Raw genomic sequence first — 18,252 nt, 5'->3', positions numbered from 1 at the left:
CTTTCATCCTTAAAGTGGAAATACCTAATGGGTCCTAAGTAAATGTCCTTTCTAGTGCTAACGAATGAACACACAAAATCAAGGGCACATGGTCCAAACCGAGAGAGATCTGAAATGCTGATTGGAAACCAAGTCTAGAATCCTCACTGGGCTTTGATCTGAGATGGGAGAAGGATCGGAACTTAGGCGGATCCCCAGCTCTGCCTGCAGGTCCTGCCTGGCCCAGACACTAACCCAGAGCAGGGTTGAGTTCAAGGTGTCCTGACAGGGCAGAATTCTCCACCTTCTAGATCAGGGCTCTCTGATAAAAACCTAATGCAAGACACAGACATGGTTTCATGTTTTCTAATAAGCACACTGGAAACAAGAGAAATGAAAATGGTGAAGTAAATGTAAATGATGTTTTGGGTTTGGTTTTGTTTTTTAAGGAGGCTCCTGCCCAGTGTGGAGCCCAAGGCAGAGATTGAACACACAACCATCAAGACCTGAGCTGAGATCAAGAGATGGCATTTTAACCAACTGAGCCACACAGGCACACTAAACAATGTATTTTTAATTCACTATCCCCCAAATGTTCACATTTCCACATGTGACACAAGAAAGGTGGCCACATTTCAAGGGCTCAAGAGCCACTCCGAGCTGGTGCTACCATATTGGACAGGGCAGACAGAGATCGTTTACATCATGGAATCCTATCGGCCAGTGCTGTTCAGGCTCCCTCAGGCTATACTGCACTTTGATTTATGAACATCCTGAAATAATCCACTTCTTCAGACTGAGTACTGAGACTCACATCTGTGCCAGGGATTCTCAAACCCAGAGTCAATGTGGGACAAAATTACGTACATGTTGCCAGGCATGGGTGGTAGTGGCTCAGTAACGGTTTAATCAACCTCGTCTAAACTCTCCATCTTGCTCTCTCCTCAGCCACCCTCTGGAGAATGTGAGAAACTCATGAATGGAATGAATGATTATCAATCATTTTAATGAATGAAAATAAATTAATGTAGGGCTCCTCTCTACTCGCCTTGACTCCTGTTCTCCAGGCATTTACACGGTGATGAGGCTTCCATTGGCGTTCTCGCTCTCCCTGTATTTACATTCCGTCAATGTCTCTTCGGTCTGAGATTATTTTTACTCCATTAAGGGGTACATAATAGAATATTATACCCAGAGGGTGTATCTTCCCAGTTCTCTGGACACATTCTATTGGCTTCCAGTGGTCCCCAAGCAGGGAGTGCTTTGGACCCCAGGGAACACTCGGCAATGTCTGGGTACATTGAAGGTTCCCAACTGTGGGGCGGGTGCTACTGGCATTTGGTGGGTAGAGGCCAGGGATGCTGCTCCACACGCTACCAGGCTCCCTGCAGCTCCCACAAGAGTTCCCTTGCCCCAAATGTCAACAGAGCCAAGGTTGAGAAGCCCTGTCTTAAGCCATGTCTGCTAACCCTCTTTAAGAAAAATGGGGGTTCCTAAGGGAGCCCCGCATTGGGCTCTGCATTCAACATGGAATCTGCTTGAGATTCTCCCTCTCCCTCTGCTCCTCCAACTCACGCTGTCTCTCTCTCTCTAAAATATACAAATAAATCATTTTTAAAAAAATAATGAAAAATGGGGATTCCTCCTGATCTCTTTTAACCCAATATTAAATGGTCTATATCTATCTCTATGGAATTAGTCACAGACCCCACTGATGTAAAAAGGAATACACCTATTCTTATATTTCAATTTTTTCAAAGTAGCAAAAGTGTTTTGGGAAGTGTTCTCTCAAAGCTCACTCTCTGGACCCAGTCATTTCTCCCCAACTGTTTTTCTCCATGATTGCAAATATGTATTTTCAAACATTGTTAGACAAACTGGAACGGGCCCCAGACCACCTGAAATTGGACAACAGCCTTTCCTTTTTGAAAATTTTGCAAGAGAGCATAATAGAAACAAGACATCTAAAGTTGCAGTAAATCATATCGTGTCTTTTATCCAAACTAAAATTCATATTCACAGAACAATTATTACTGATCAGCCATTTCACACCATTTTTCACCCCTTGTTAATGCTAATAAAGTGTATGACTTTTGAATCTGTGGTGGCTGACCAAAGTGTGACCCCACAGCATGTATAGCCTGTTAGAAGGCTGTGTGCCTCACAGTCAAATCCAACCACCATTTCTAAATATTGCAACTCATAAGTTTCATATTTGCTTTCTTTTGTTCACCACAAATTTGGATACATTTGAAAATGTCCAAGAATAATGAGAATTGTAGACTTTACTTCTGAGATGGGAAATTACAAATAATTTTCATAACATCTTCATATTTCCCTTTTTTTTAAAGATTTTATTTATTTATTTGACAGAGATAAAGACAGCCAGGGAGAGAGGGAACACAAGCAGGGGGAGTGGGAGAGGAGAAAGCACGCTCATAGCGCAGGAGCCTGATGTGGGGCTCGATCCCAAAACACCCTGAGCCGAAGGCAGACGCTTAACCGCTGTGTCACCCAGGGACCCTCATATTTCCCTTCTTGACATCGTACCACAACTTAGGTAAATGGCCTTTGGTTTATTCTTTGCATAATGTCCAATTAAGTTTTCTCCCTTCAATTATGTTATATTGTTTTACAGTACTCCTAGATAAGCAGGAAAGTGTAGGGAGCATGAAAATCAAGAGATAATATAAGGGAAATCAGATTGATTTCAAGTTATAAAATTAAATTCTACATCAATCCAGTAATAACTATTTGTTGTCTACTTTTTGCTGGATATTCCTTGTAGTTGATATCCAAAATCAAGACCACAGACCCAGCTATTAAATTTGTCTCATTCAAAAAGAATTAAGACCACACCCATCCAAAAAGAAAAGAATAGTAACCAATTCTATTAGAAATGTTTATAAGTTGGGTACCTGGGTGCTTCAGTCAGATGGGCATTGGATTCTTGGTTTCAGCTCAGGTCATGATCTCAGGGTCCTGGATTCCAGCCCTGTGTCAGTTCCACACTCAGGAAGGAGTATGTTCCTCTCTCTCTCTGCTCCTCTCCCTGTTTGTGAGTGCTCTCACTCTAAAATAAATAAATAAAATCTTTTTAAAAAGAGAGAAGGGAGAAAGAAGAAGCAGCAGCATTTATAAGTTGTTCTGGGAGAGCAACATAAAGAAATGACTTGTCTTGGGACAAAAGGAAAGGTTCCTACAGGTAGAAATAATTGAGGGGAGACTGGATTTAGCCGAGTTTTGCCATGTCATTAAGGTTTAATGCGGTGCCTGGATAGCTTAGTCACTTCAATGTCTGACTCTCGATTTTGACTCGGGTCATGATCTCAGGGTGGTGCAGTCATTAAGTGTCTGCCTTCGGCTCAGGGTGTGATCCCAGAGGTCTGGGATCGAGCCCCCTATCAGGATCCTCCCCTGGGAGCCTGCTTCTTCCTCTCCCACTCCCCCTGCTTGTGTTCCCTCTCTCTCTGGCTGTCTCTTTCTCTGTCAAATAAATAAATAAAATCTTTAAAATAAAACAAAATAAAAAAAGATTCTCTCTCTCCCTCTTCCTCTGCCGCTCTCCTCCCTATAGAAAGGATAATGGTTTCCAGAAAGAAGGCAGGCTGAACATTTACCTATGAGTTTAAACTGCTCTAATTTTTAGTAGTCTTGTGAGAAGCAGGTGGTGAAGATACCCCTCATTATCAAGAGACAGAAATGTTTACTAAACTGAGCAGTTGTGGAATCAGATGGGTCCTTGCCCTCTGCTGGGCATTTCAGATAGTAGAATGGAGGAGGGGGTAAGCCTGGGTGGGGACAGGGAAGAGGGAAGAGCTGGCATAGTTTCAGACGCAGCACCACCTAGCGGCCAGCTGTGTTTGTGACCACTGGACTCACCAAAATTTCAGGTGTCACTCAAGCCCGAAAATCCACCAGGGCTTTCTCTATTTGAAGAGAAAAACACAAAATAAGTGAGGCACAACAACAAAAACCCCTCAAATTTCTCTGAGGGTTCGCCAAAAAGGATATTTAAAATATGTATAATTTATGAACTGTTGTTATGACCTTCCCATATTATGAATCTCACATAGATTTGGCTTCATGGTTTTGATACACCTGTATTTTTATATTTCACTGTGCAATAAAACATGGTAGCAATAAGAGATTTCTTTTTTTAGTCACTGTGTGGCAATAAAATCAACGTGAAGAATCCATCTCAGAGGATGGGAATGAAGCAGAGCCAAATGCCATCCCCCTTGCTTGGTTCTCCATGATTCCTTAGCAAATAGGTTGTGTATCCATCAGTCTGGACCTGCATGTTCTAAATAGCTGAGCTAAAGTGAAAGAGAATTTGTACCGATATTAGTGACGGGTGACTATTAATTAGTAAAGCTGAAGGCTTTAATCTTAAGAAAATATGAGTCGAGTTGAAATTGGAATTTTACCTTCCATGGTGTGGATTAATGATGAAGCATGAATTTTTACAACTATATATATGGAGTAATATATATGGAGTAATGTTGATGAAGTTAAATACATGACTGATTTTGTCCCGAAGACAAGAAAAAAATTATACTTATTGGCCACAGGCAATTCTTGAGATTTGTAAATACTCAAATTCAAATTTTCTGAACGTGTAGCTCCCTTTGAAATTTTGGTCAATGCTGAATAAAATCATTTGTGGCACAAGCTTTCTGTCATCAGCAAATCGTTTTTCTCCTAGAATTAAATTAAAATGAATCAGATTCAAGAGGTGAATGCTGGTATGGTAGGTGGGAAGAGAACACATTCACAGAAAGTGCCCCTTGTGGATCATTCTTGTTCCAGAACCGAGTCACCTTTTGAGGGAGTGGGAAACCCGAGAAGAATCTCACAGAGGACACACCCAATCTTGTGCAATTTTGTTTCTAACTTCTCAGGGTTCCACAAAAGGCAAATATGAGAGAGCAAAGTCTGGGGAATGAAGTATTTTACTAATACAGCAAGTGTTTCTGAGCCCAACTCAATCCCAACACAGCATGTGCACCTAGAGACACTGGGGGCACTTGGGCTCTCTGCTCCCGGAGCTGTGGGCAGGACTAGATTTTCAATACCCACGCTGGAGAGATGACCAAGTCTTCCTTTTCCTTAACCAGATCATAGCTTGGACTGTCCCACAAGATGCTGAACTGAGCTCCCCATTGACTGTTTCCACCCCTCAGCTGCTGCTCCGGGTCTGAGTGGCGGCCAGGTGGGACCAGCTCCCCGAGCTGGAGGCTCTCTCAGCCGAGCCTGGCAGCGTCTGGCAGACGTCTAATGTGACCCACCTGCATCAATCATAACTTTTCTAGTAGCCACATTACACACAGTAAAAGGAGAAAAGTCAAAAGAATTGTAATTGGAAAAATGGTATCACACCAACATGCATTTACGTCAATGAGACAGTGTTTAAAAATCTCAATAAAATAATTTAAGTTCTCTTTCTTATTCTGGTTTCGGCATCCAGTGTGCATTTTACACTCAGAGCACATCTCAATTCAGGTGAGCTGAATTCCAGGTGCTTGAAGGCCACGGGTAGTTGGTGGCTACGATATCGGACACCCCAGATCTGGTTCATTTCACCAGCTCAGGTCAAAGCTGAATGACCAATTGCACCATTTACCCTAAATAGCATCTCAGATATCAGAAGTTCCGGGCCAAGAGTCATTTATTTATATTTATATTCATATTCATATTTGTATTATGCTATAGGCCATATTCTTGTAGAGGGATGAGAAATACTAGGTACATGACAGGTTTATGCAAGCAAAGAGGATAAAACCTCAAGCCCTCATGGTCATTTGGGTCATTAAGAAACTCCAGTATACTTATTATTCCCGAGAGTGGGTCTGGCCAAACATTTTAAAGAATGAAGCAAATGTCTCATCTGCCTAGGTTATCCAGAAAAAGCTATGTACCTAAACTGTGCTTATATCCGCGGTCGCTAGTGCATCAATTCATGGCCGAAGGAGCACCATGGGAAAGGTTTGTCGTGTCCCTTCTGCTCTGTGGTCACTCAGAAGAATGAGGTCAAGACACAGGGTCAGTTGGGGGAGCTGGTGTCCAAGATCAGGGATCTGGAGTCCTGGGTTCTGGGACGCACGTCCAGGGACAAGAAGAAGGAATTGGGCCCTGCTAAGTGAGCTGCTGAAACACAGAGTCCAACCCAACTTTCCAGTCCAGAAACTATCCTGTGGGCAAGGAAGCTTCACCACGGTCCCAGGGGAAGGCAGGGAAGCTCCTCTCTATGCAAAGCTCCCACTGGGGAAGTTAACGTACTTAACTCCAGGTGAGAAAGGCCAAGTCCCGCCCTCTGGGTCTGTGAGGAGAGGGAGTCTGATGACAGAGGCTGAGAGTGGGGACCCTGCCCCCACCTCACCTGCAGTACGACCCATCCTGACACCGGCACCTGCACAATGGACAGAGACCTGAAACTGCCCTCTTTTCCTTGCTCACATTCCTTCTTCTTCCTCACTCATCATCAAACCCTGCCTGTGACTTTCAGGTAAAAGCCAATCAGTACACCTCACGTTAGCATCATTACTCTTATGCCTTTATATATTCCCACAAGAAGAAGGGACAGAAGACACTGCTTTTTCAACTATAATACAAGTTGTATTTGTTTTATTTTTTACAAAAGTGGAAAGTGAAATGTATGCAATTTTAATCCTAACTGCTTAACATATTCTGAATTCGCACTGCATGGAATTTCCTTCCCATCTGAGTGCTTCGTTTGGTTCTCATGTACACGAGTCATCTCCAGAGCCTGAGAAACGCTGCCGCGAGGTGACCCAGGCCCTCCACACATCTCCACAGAGGCAAGAAAGGAAACTAACTTGTTCAAATTCCTCTCCTCTGTCAGGGGAGTGACAGGGGCTCTACAGCAGGTGCGGCCCCACCAACACTCGTGCCTGCCAGCGTTTGCCCCCAGAGCCAAGCCCTGGAAGGACTGGGGAGGCCCCGTGCAGGCCTGAGGGGAGGACCCAGGGTGGGCCATGACCACAAGGTGGGAAGCAGGCCCATCGCTGTGTAGCTGGAGCAGCAGGTTTGACAGGAGCAGGGTCTCTGGCTCTGGTGCTCAGAGCCTCTGTCCTGGGCCTGGCCAGTCCCAGGAGCTCAGTGGGACCGTGAGAGCCATTGTGTGCAGCCTACCCAGCAGCCTTCACACAGACCTCTAGAATTCCTGCCAGCCAGGGAGGGTCTCCGGGCCACTGCATCCGGGCCTCTCTCCCATGGAGCCAAGTGCAGGTTTTATTCTAATCCCAGGACCGGGGATGTGGGTGAGGAGAGGAGGAGAGAGATGTGCTCCAGGGCTTGCCACCCACCTCACTTCTGCAGCAGGACCTGGGAGCAGTGTGGGAGCCCCACAGGGAACATTCTCTGTGCCGCCCTCCCTGGCAGCACCCTTTCCCCCAGGGCAGACCTGAGGGTGGCCCCTGCAGGGGCTGGTCCGAGACCGAAAGGTGCAGAGGGAGATGGTCCCCGGGGCCTCCCGCACCTGGCTCGCAGGGAAGCACTCTGTCTCCAGCTCAAGTATGCAGGACAGACTGTATCCCACCAGACCGCCTCTGGCAGGGGTCATACCACACCCAACCCGGTAACTCCCCTGCTCAGTTCCCAACACACGAGATTCAAACATGAACCAGGTTTGCTGCTTGGCAGACTCAGAGCAGGAAAGAGCAGGTCTCAGGGAAAGATCATCTTAAATAGCAGAGCACACCTGAAACCCATCCACATAATATCTCCTACTCTTTTGTCATCGATATATGAAGAAAACAAGACAAACATCACACATATTTACTTCTCTCTGATTTCACAACCCTAGTCTCCCACCTCAGTCTGCAAAGTAGCCGGTAAGCCAGACTGCTCCTGGAAACCTCCTCCCTAGATTCCTACCTGAATGTAGCTCCCTTCGGGAGGAAGGGGCAGCAAGCAGAGAGAAGAGTTGAAATGGGAGAGCACGGCAGGGGAGAGGGAGGGAAGAAGGAGAGATGAAGGGAAGGAAGGTCAACCACCAGTTTTGATTTTGTGGTTCCTAGTGTGGATGACACAGAGGCGGTCTGTCAGGCCTTCTCACTTTCCAGAAAGTGAATGGAGACTGGATTGTTTGCCAGAGCTCGCTGACATTATGGTGACCACATTAACTCCAGGTAGGTGTAATCTGAGCGCTGAGCACGGGCCAGGCTCTTTTCACAAATAAGCTCCTTAACCCCCCACAGGCCCTGTGATCTAAGCTCCCATCCTACCCACAAGGAAACTGGGTCTCAGAGAGATGAAGTGACCTGCCCAGAGCTGCACAGCACATAACTGGACAGGCTGTAATTCAAACCCAAGTTCCCAGATTCCAAATGCCAGAGACTTGACTGCCACACTGTCCCACTCTCCAAGGAAATTGCTATTTATTGAGCTCCTACTATATGCTGGGCACTGTGTGAGGCATGAGGGATACAGGGATGAATAAGACAGAGCCATTCTATGGGCAGCTTGTCATGTGTCGTATGCACTGGGAACCTCGAGGATACAGCCAACTTGTTCCCAGCATCTAATATGGAGCATGGCCCACAGCGGGGTCTCAGTTGATCTTGGCTGAAGAAATGCACCCACATGTGCCCTTGGTTGCTTTCACTGATGGAGTCGCATGACTGCTGCCCATTTTAAAGCCAGCAAAATGGCACGACCAGACTAAAAACCAGAGCTCTGGTGCGCTCACTGGAACCAGACTGAGACCGGGAGCTCCGGAAGAGCGCAGGGGCGGCTGGCGATGTTAGAAACACAAAGGACAGGGACGTGCGGGCCCTGGAAGTGAGGGCTGGGACACCGGGTGTGGGGTACACATCCCAGGACGCTGCAGGGTTGAGCAGCACCAACAAAATCAGAGTTAAAGTGGCCAGAACATCAGTGGAGAACGGCCCGTGATCCCCTCTGTTCTGAGACAGAGGCTGAGACTCAGCCACTGCTGCTCTGACTCTCAGAAAATACACAGCAAACCGTCAGAGAAAGCCGCCAGAGAACAAAAGCCTGGAAATACCGGCTCACAGTGTGCCCATCCCCCTCCCCCCTCGCAGGCGACAGGGAGACGCTACCCAAACAGGGTTGTCTGAGTATCGGTGTGGCAGGCCCCTCCCCCAGAAGGCAGGCTGAAAAATCAAGAAGTCCACATCCCTAAGATCCCTATAAAACAAGGACGCACGGCCTGGGTCCCGGTCAATAATTTGGGCTCTGGACAACGCCGCAACCTCTCCTTATAAGAATGACAAGAAAGAGAAATCCCCCCCAGCAAAAAAAGGACAATGAGTCTGTGGCCTCTGCCGCAGAACTAATGGATATGGATATAACCAAATTATCAGAAATGGAGTTCAGAGTAACAGTGGTCAAGGTGATGTGTAGACTTGAAAAAAGTATTAACGAAAATGTTAATGAGAATATAGAATCTCTAAGGGCGGAAATGAGAGCGAATCTGGCAGAAATTAAAAATTCTATGAGTCAAATGCAGTCAAAACTAGAGGCTCTGAAAGCCAGAGTGAATGAGGCAGAAGAACGTATCAGCGAATTGGAGGATGGGTTAGTAGAAGAGAAAGCTAGAATAGAATCTGGACTCAAAATGTCCATGCTCAGGGAATGTAGGTTACGGGAGATTACTGACTCAATGAAATGTTCCAATGTCAGAATCATTGGCATGCCCAAAGGGGTGGAGAAAAACAGAGGTTTAGAAGAGATATTTGAACAAATTGTAGCTGAAAACTTCCCTAATATAGCAAGGGAAACAAACATTCATTTCCAAGAGGCAGAGAGGACCCCTCCCAAGCTCAACCATGAAAAATCTACACCACGTCACATCATAGTGCATTTCGCAAATCTTAGATCCAAGGATATAGTATTGAAAGTGGCCAGGGCAAAGAAATTTTTCACGTATCAAGGCAAAGGTATCAGAATTATGTCAGACCTGTCTACACAGACCTGGAATGAGAGAAAGGGTTGCGGGGGGGGGGCATTTTTAAAGCTCTTTCAGAGAAAAACATGCATCGAAGGATCCTTTATCCAGCAAGGCTGTCATTCAGAATTGATGGAGAGATAAAGACCTTCCAGAATTGCCAGTCATTGACTAATTTCATAACCACGAAACCAGTCCTACAGGAGATATTAAAGGGGATTCTATAAAAGTAAAAAGGCCCCAAGAGTGATACAGAACAGAAAGTCACAATCTATAGAAACAAAGACTTTACTGGCAACATGGCATCATTAAAATCATATCTCTCAATAATCAGTCTCAATGTAAATGGCCTAAATGCTCCCATAAAACACCACAGGGTTGCAGATTGGATAAAAAGACATGAACCATCCATTTGCTGTCTACAAGAGGCTCATTTTGAACCTAAAGAAAAATTCAGACTGAAAGTAAAGGGATGGAATACCATCTTTCACACCAATGGACCTCAAAAGAAAGCTGGGGTAGCAATTCTCATATCAGACAGAATGGATTTTAAACTAAAGACTATAGTTAGAGACACAGAAGGGCACTATATTATTCTTAAAGGATGTATCCAACAAGTGGATATGACAATTATAAATATATATGCCCCCAATAGGGGGGCAGCAAGATACACAAGCCAACTCTTAACCACAATAAAGAGGCATAGAGATAAAAATATGCTAATAGTAGGGGACTCAACACTCCATTATCAGCAATAGATAGATCACCTAATCAAGAAATCAGCAAAGAAACAAGAGTTTTGAATGCCATACCCGATGAGTTGGACCTCATAGATATATATAGAACACTACACCCCAGAACCAAAGAATACTCATTCTATTCTAATGCCCATGGAACATTCTCAAGAATAGACCATGTTCTTGGTCACAAAACAGGTCTCAACTGATACCAAAAGACTGAAATTATTCCCTGCATATTCTCAGACCACAACGCTCTGAAATTGGAACTCAACCACAAGGAAAAATGTGGAAGAAACTCAAACACTTGGAGACTAAGAACCATCCTGCTCAGGAATGATTTGATAAACCAGGAAATCAAAAATCAATTTAAACAATTTATGAAGACCAATGAGAATGAAAACACAATGGTCCAAAACCTATGGGATACTGCAAAGGCAGTCCTAAGGGGGAAATACATAGCCATCCAAGCCTCACTCAAAAGAATAGAAAATCTAAAATGCAGTTTTTATATTCTCACCTCAAGAAGCTGGAAGAGCAATAGAGGGACAGGCTTAATCCACGCCTGAGGAAGCAGTTGACCAAGATTAGAGCAGAAATCAATGAATTAGAAACCAGGAGTACAGTAGAGCAGATCAACAGAACTAGAAGCTGGTTCTTTGAGAGAATTAATAAAATTGACATACCACTGGTAAGACTTATCCAAATGAATAAAGGACCCAAATTCATAAAATTATGAATGAAAAAGGAGAGGTCACAACCAACACCAATGAAATTGAAGGATTATTAGAAACTTTTATCAACAGCTTTATGCCAATAAATTAAGCAATCTGGATGAGATGGAGGCCTTCCTGGAAACCTATAAACTACCAAGACTGAAACAGGAAGAAATTGATTTTTTAAACAGGCCAATTAATTATGAAGAGATTGAGTCAGTGATAAACAACCTTCCAAAAAACAAAACTCCAGGCCCAGACAGTTTTCCTGGGGAATTCTACCAAACATTCAAAGAAGAAATAATACCTATTCTCCTAAAGCTATTTCAAAAAATAGAAACAGAAGGAAAGCTACCAAACTCATTCTATGAGGCCAATATTACCTTGATCCCCAAACCAGGCAAAAACCCCATCAAAAAGGAGAATTACAGACCGATTTCCCTAATGAATATGGATGCCAAAATCCTCAACAAGATCCTGGCTAATAGAATCCAACAGTACATTAAAAGGATTATCCATCATGACCAAGTGGGATTCATCCCTAGGATGAAAGGGTGGTCCAACATTCACAAATCAACCAGTGTCATAGATTTTATCCAGAAGGAAAAATTCAAAAATCATATGATTCTCTCAATAGATGCAGAAAAAGCATTTGACAAAACACAGCATCCTTTCCTGATTAAAACCCTTCAGAGTGCAGGGAAAGAGGGTACATTCCTCAATCTCATAAAAACCATCTATGAAAAGCCTACAGCAAATATCATTCTCAATGGGGAAGAGCTGGAAGCCTTTCCCTTAAGATCAGGAACACGACAAGGATGCCACTCTCGCCACTATTATTCAACATAGTACTAGAAGTCCTTGCAACAGCAATCAGACCACAAAAAGGGATCAAAGGTATTCAAATCGGCAAAGAAGAAGTCAAAATGTCTCTCTTCGCAGATGACATGATACTCTATATGGAAAACCCAAAAGAATCCACTCCCAAACTATTAGAAGTTATAGAGCAATTCAGTAATGTGGCGGGATACAAAATCAATGCTCAGAAATCAGTTTCATTTCTATACACAAATAATGAGACCGGAGAAAGAGAAATTAGGGGATCCATCCCATTTACAATAGCACCAAAAACCATACGTTAACTTGGAATTTACTTAACCAGAGACGTAAAGGATCTATATTCTAGAATCTATAAATCACTCTTGAAAGACATTGAAGAAGACACAAAAAGATGGAAAAGTATTCCATGCTCATGGATCGGAAGAATTAACATAGTTAAAATGTCCATGCTACCCAGAGCAATCTACAATTTCAATGTTATCCCGATCAAAATACCAATGACATTTTTTGAAGAACTGGAACAAATAGTCCTTAAATTTGTATGGAAGGCCCCGAATCGCCAAGGAACTGTTGAAAAGGAAAAACAAAGCTGGGGGCATCACAATGCCAAATTTCGAGCTCTACTACAAAGTTGTGATCACAAAGACAGCATGGTACTGGCACAAAATCAGACACATAGACCAATGGAATAGAAGAGAGAACCCAGAAATGGACCCTCGGCTCTTTGGGCAACTAATCTTTGATAAAGCAGGAAAAAAACATCCGGTGGAGAAAAAACAGTCTCTTCAATAAATGGTGCTGGGAAAATTGGACAGCTACATGCAAAAGAATGAAACTTGATCACTCTCTCACACCATGCACAAAGATAAACTCCAAATAGATGAAAGACCTCGATGTGAGACAGGAATCCATCAAAATCCTAGAGGAGAACATAGGCAGAAACCTTTACGACATAGGCCAAAGCAACATTTTTCATGACACATCTCCAAAGGCAAGAGAAACAAAAGATAAAATGAACTTGTGGGACTTCATCAAGAGCAAAACCTTCTGCACAGCCAAGGAAACAGTCAAAAAAACTAAGAGGCAGCCCACGGAATGGGAGAATATATTTGCAAATGATGCTACAGATAAAACACTGGTATCCAAGATCTACAAAGAACTTCTCAAACTCAATACGTGAGAAACAAATAAACAAATCATAAAATGGGCAGAAGATATGAACAGACACTTTTCCAATGATGACATACAAATGGCTAACAGACACATGAAAAAATGTTCAAAATCATTAGCCTTCAGGGAAATTCAAATCAAAACCACACTAAGATACCACCTTATGCCAGTTAGAATGGCAAAAATGGACAAGGCAAGAAATAACAATTGCTGGAGAGGACGTGGAGAAAGGGGATCTCTCCTACATTGTTGGTGGGAATGCAAGTTGGTACAGCCACTCTGGAAAACAGTGTGGAGGTCCCTTAAAAAGTTAAAAATTGAGCTACCCTATGACCCAGCCATTGCACTACTGGGTATTTACCCAATGATACAGACGTAGTGAAGAGAAGGGCCATATGCACCCCAATGTTCATAGCAGCATTGTCCACAATACCTAAATCATGGAAGGAACCGAGATGCCCTTCAACAGATGACTGGATTAAGAAGTTGTGGTCCATATATACAATGGAATATTACTCAGCTATCAGAAAGAACGAGTTCTCAACATTTGCTGCAACATGGACGGCACTGGAGGAGATAATGCTAAGTGAAAAAAGTCAAGCAGAGAAAGACAATTATCATATGATTTCTCTCATCTATGGAAGATAAGAACTAGGAAGATTGGTAGGGGAAGAAAGGGATAAAGAAACGGGAGGTAATCAGAAGGGGGAATGAAGCATGAGAGACTATGGACTCTGGGAAACAAACTGAGGGCTTCAGAGGGGAGGGGTTGGGGGAATGCGATAGAATGGTCATGGGTAGTAACGAGGACATGTATTGCATGGTGCACTGGGTGTTATATGCAAGTAATGAATCATTTAACTTTACATCAGAAATCAGGGATGTACTGTATGGTGACTAACATAATATAATAAAAAACATTAAAATAAAAAAATGACAAAGAAAACAAAAGTCACAGGGGGCTCAGAGGGCCATGCTAGTTCTCCCGCCCTCAATGTTCAGCGGTGCCCCGAGGGGCATGGGTGGCTGCGCGGCAGTAGACTGAGTCCGGCGCTGGGGCTCGGGTGTCCCCAGTTCCCAGCACTATGGTGCCAGGCCCCTGGGGAGGGACCCCTTGGCAGCTGACGTAGAGTTAGCGTTGGCCCCAGGAGCCTGGCGGGCCCTGTCCTTCGACTGTGCGGCCAGCAGAGCGGCGGGCCGAGGTGAGCCCGTGGGGGAGGGCGAGCGGGGGACCAAGCGTAGTGGCACGGGGGGCCATCAAAGGTCGCCAGGGGCTTGGGGGGACCTGCCGGTTCTCCCATCCTGAATGCTCGTGGGCGCCCCGACGGGCCCTGGTGGCTGCGTGGCGGCAGGCTGAGTCCAGCGCTGGGGCTTGGGGGCCCCAATCCCCTGCACTGGGAGGCCAGGCCCCAGAAGAGGAGCCCCTTGGCCCCCGACCTAGGGTTAGGGTAAAGCTATAGGAGCCCGGCAGGCCCAATCCGCTGGCTGTGCAGGGAGCAGAGCCGTGGGGCGAGGTGAGGAAGCAGGGGAGGGGGAGCATGGGCCAAATGGTTGAGGCGGGGGGGCCGTCGAAGGTTGCCGGGGGCTCTGGGGCCCTGCCCGTTCTCCTGCCCTGAATGCTCGGCGGCGCCCCCAGGGGCCCGGGTGGGTGTGTGGCATCAGGCTGAGTCCTGCGCTGGTGCTCACGTGTCCCCAAATCGTGGTGCTGAGTTGCCAGGTGCCTAGGAAGGGGCCCCTCAGTGGCCAACCTAGGGTTAGGGATAGGCCCCAGCAGCCCGGCATGCAGGATCCGCCCACTGTGCGGAGAGCAGAGAGGCAGGATGAGGTGAGGGTGCGGGGGAGGGGGAGCATGGGCCCAATGGTCAATGACGCGGGGTGCCATCGAAAGTCGCTGGGGGCTCGGGAGCCCTGCCCATTCTCACGCCCTGAATGCTCAGCAGCACCCCGATGGGCCAGTGTGGATGCGTGGCTGTAGGCTGAGACTGGTGCTGGGCTCGGGGGACCCCAATCCCTGGTGCTGCGGCGCCAGACCCCTGGGGAGTAGCCCCTCCGCAGGGGAACTAGGTTTTCTTCGGGTTAGGCCACAGTAACCTGGCAGGCACAATCGTTGGGCTCTGCAGTGGGGCACGTGAGTGAGCTTTGGCTAATGCAGAGGGCCCTTCCTTCTTCGAAAGGACAGCGAGGAGACTGTGATCTGGGGGCTGCTGGACCCTCATCCCACACATCTGCCATTCCTGTGAGAGGGCCCAGGTCTGAGGCCTTCTTCTGCAGAAGAGGAAAGGGGGCCTGGAGAGCCCTGGGTGGGGTGTGGGCACTGTGGGAGAGCAGAGCGGGCTGGAGGGCAGCCTCAGCCCCTAACAGAGTCATTCCCCATCCCTGCCGCCTCCCAGCCCTGTCTCTACCCCAATCCTGGGACCCAGAACAAAGGGCATGGCTTCCACACATCTGGTGGAACATCGACACTGGGTGCTCAGCAGGTACTCAGGAGATCCAGGGAGGGCTCGGGGACTGGACGTCCCCCACCCAGTGGGAGATTAGTGTCCACAGAAGGACACCCTCTCCTGGCACCTACTGAACGAGGCAGCACGTAGGCACGGGAGGGGAAGTGGGCGGTATCGGGAGGGTCCTGGGAAGGCCAGGGATGGGACAGAGTCCCTTTGTTCCCTCCTTGGTTGGATAGTCACAGAGCACTAGTGTGCACTGAGGGCAATGACCACGCCAGACACGCCACCCCTCCCTGCCCACATGCAGTGGAAGTCACGCAGCAAGTGGGCAGGGAGACTGAGCAGGGCGTCCAGCTTCCACTTGGAGGACAGAAATGACAGAAATGGTCACACCAGGGGTCAAGGACTCCCACTCACAGAGGCTTTGGGCCAGCCCAAAGGTGGACATGGAGTAGGAATGGGCTCTGACAGCCAGGAGCCGGGGACCCAGGGGCCCAGGTTCCCACAGGGGTTCCCTGGGGCATCCGTGTGGGAAGTGCCCTGTCCTCTGACTCCTCTGCCCACCTGTCTGTCCCCAGGGCCATCTCCTCCATCCTGGGCACCTGGCTGGGCCACTACCCTGAAGATTTCTTCCAGCCCCCGGAATTTCCCTGCCTAAAGACACTACTGGCATACGCAGGGCTCCACGTGCCAGGCTCAGACCTGGAGAACGTGCCTGGCTCCTCCTCTCTCGGCTGCGACACCTCGAGCCCGCTGAGCCGGAGGCTGGGGGTGAGGAGGACTGGGGGTGACTGATGGAGGCCTGTGGAGGGGAGAGAGTGGGCCACACAGACCAAGCCTCCACAGACTGCAGTGTGGCTGGGAGCAAGGAGTGGTCTCACATCACTGTCGCCATGGGCTACAGTTGGGGAGACCACCCAGGGACGGGTTCTTAGTCTCAGATAATATTGACTGGTGGGCAAACTTGTCTTCATTTGGAAGGGACATGGAAAGACAATCATGATGACCATACTTTCTCTTCTTGGAACAACAGCAGCATGCCCCAGGACGAGATCTGAAAGCGCCCCGAAAGCTAGTCCCAGCTCCCACTGTGGTGCCTGATGCAGCTTCAGAGCCTGAGCTGGAAATACCCATCACTGGTGCTGGAGCTCAACAACTCAAAAGTCAGGGACATCACCAGCCGTATCGGGCCCAACACAGCTGGTGGTCAGAGCTCTGATCCACCGTGAGGACGAGCAAGAGTCACCTGCACCCTTGGAAAGCCAGGGGCCTCCGCAGGCCCCAGCACCAGCCACGGAGGTCCCTGAAGAGCCCGAGATGACACCTCCCACGTCAGAGCCACGGCAGGATATACTCCCAGCTCTGACTCTCTGTCGGGAGCTAGAAGAGTCACCTGCACCTTTGGAAAGTCTGGAGCCCGAGCAGGCTCCAGCACTAGCTATGGAGGTCCCTGAAGGGCCCCTGATGCCACCTGCTCTGTCGGAGCTGGCGCAGGACATACTCACTGCTCTGACTCCCTGTCAGGAGCTCCAAGAGCCACCTCCACCCTTGGCAGCGCCGGAGCCCGAGCAGACTGCAACACCAGCTACGGAGGTCCCTGAAGAGCCCCTTAGGCCGCGTCCCATGTCACAGCCAACAGAGGATATACTCACAGCTCTGACTCCATGTCAGAAGCTCCAAGAGCCTTTTTCGCCTTTGGCAACCCCGGAGCCCGAGCAGGCTCCAGTCCTATCTACAGAAGTCCCTGAAGAGCCCCTTAGGCCACGTGACATGTCAGAGCAAGCGGAGTATACACTCACAGCTCTGACTCTCTGTCAGGTGCTTGAAAGCTCACCTGCACCTTTGACAGTGCGGGAGCCCGAGCAGGCTCCGGCACCAGCCGTGGAGGTCCCTGAAAGGACCGTGATGACACCTGCCATTTCAGAGCCACAGCAGGATATACTCAAAGCTCTGAGTCCCTGTCAGGAGCTTGAAGACCCACCTGCACCTTTCGTAGCCCCAGCGCCCGAGCACGCTGCAGCACTAGCAATGGAAGTCCCTGAAGGGCCCCTGATGCCACTTGCCATGTCACAGGCAGCAGAGGATACACTCACAACTCTGATGAACGGTCATGACCTGCAAGAGCCACCGGCATCTATGGTAGCCCCAGAGCCCGAGTAGGCTCCCGCTCCAGCTATGGAGGTCCCTGAAGGGCCCCTGATGCTACCTGCTCTGTCGGAGCCTGCACAGGACATACTCACAGCTCTGACTCCATCTCAGAAGCTCCAAGCGCCACCTGCGCCCTTGGAAGCCCGGGAGCACGAGCAGACTACAGTCCTAGCTATGGAGGTCCCGGAAGAGCCCCTTAGGTAACGTGACATGTCACAGCAAGCGGAGGATATACTCACAGCTCTGACTCTCTGTCAGGTGCTAGAAAGGTCACGTGCACCTTT

The 18,252-nt window shown here is 47.6% G+C and overlaps 1 long non-coding RNA gene across 2 annotated transcripts in view; it reads right to left on the bottom strand.

The window, feature by feature from the left end:
- Window positions 1-2,504: 2,504 nt before the first annotated feature.
- LOC130542301 (uncharacterized) overlaps window positions 2,505-18,252 on the bottom strand; it is a 40,263-nt gene continuing 24,515 nt past the window's right edge. For both annotated transcript variants that reach the window (XR_008956763.1, XR_008956764.1), the window contains 2 exons: window positions 3,862-3,908; window positions 2,505-3,052 (listed from right to left, as the gene is read on the bottom strand). This is a non-coding gene — a long non-coding RNA (uncharacterized LOC130542301). The remainder of the gene's footprint in view (window positions 3,053-3,861; window positions 3,909-18,252) is intronic.

This window comes from Ursus arctos, unplaced genomic scaffold (genome assembly GCF_023065955.2).
Source record: "Ursus arctos isolate Adak ecotype North America unplaced genomic scaffold, UrsArc2.0 scaffold_32, whole genome shotgun sequence".
Classification (NCBI taxonomy): domain Eukaryota; kingdom Metazoa; phylum Chordata; class Mammalia; order Carnivora; family Ursidae; genus Ursus; species Ursus arctos.
The sequence above is the reverse complement of the archived record's forward strand: the minus strand, read 5'-3'. Positions and strand labels throughout refer to the sequence as shown.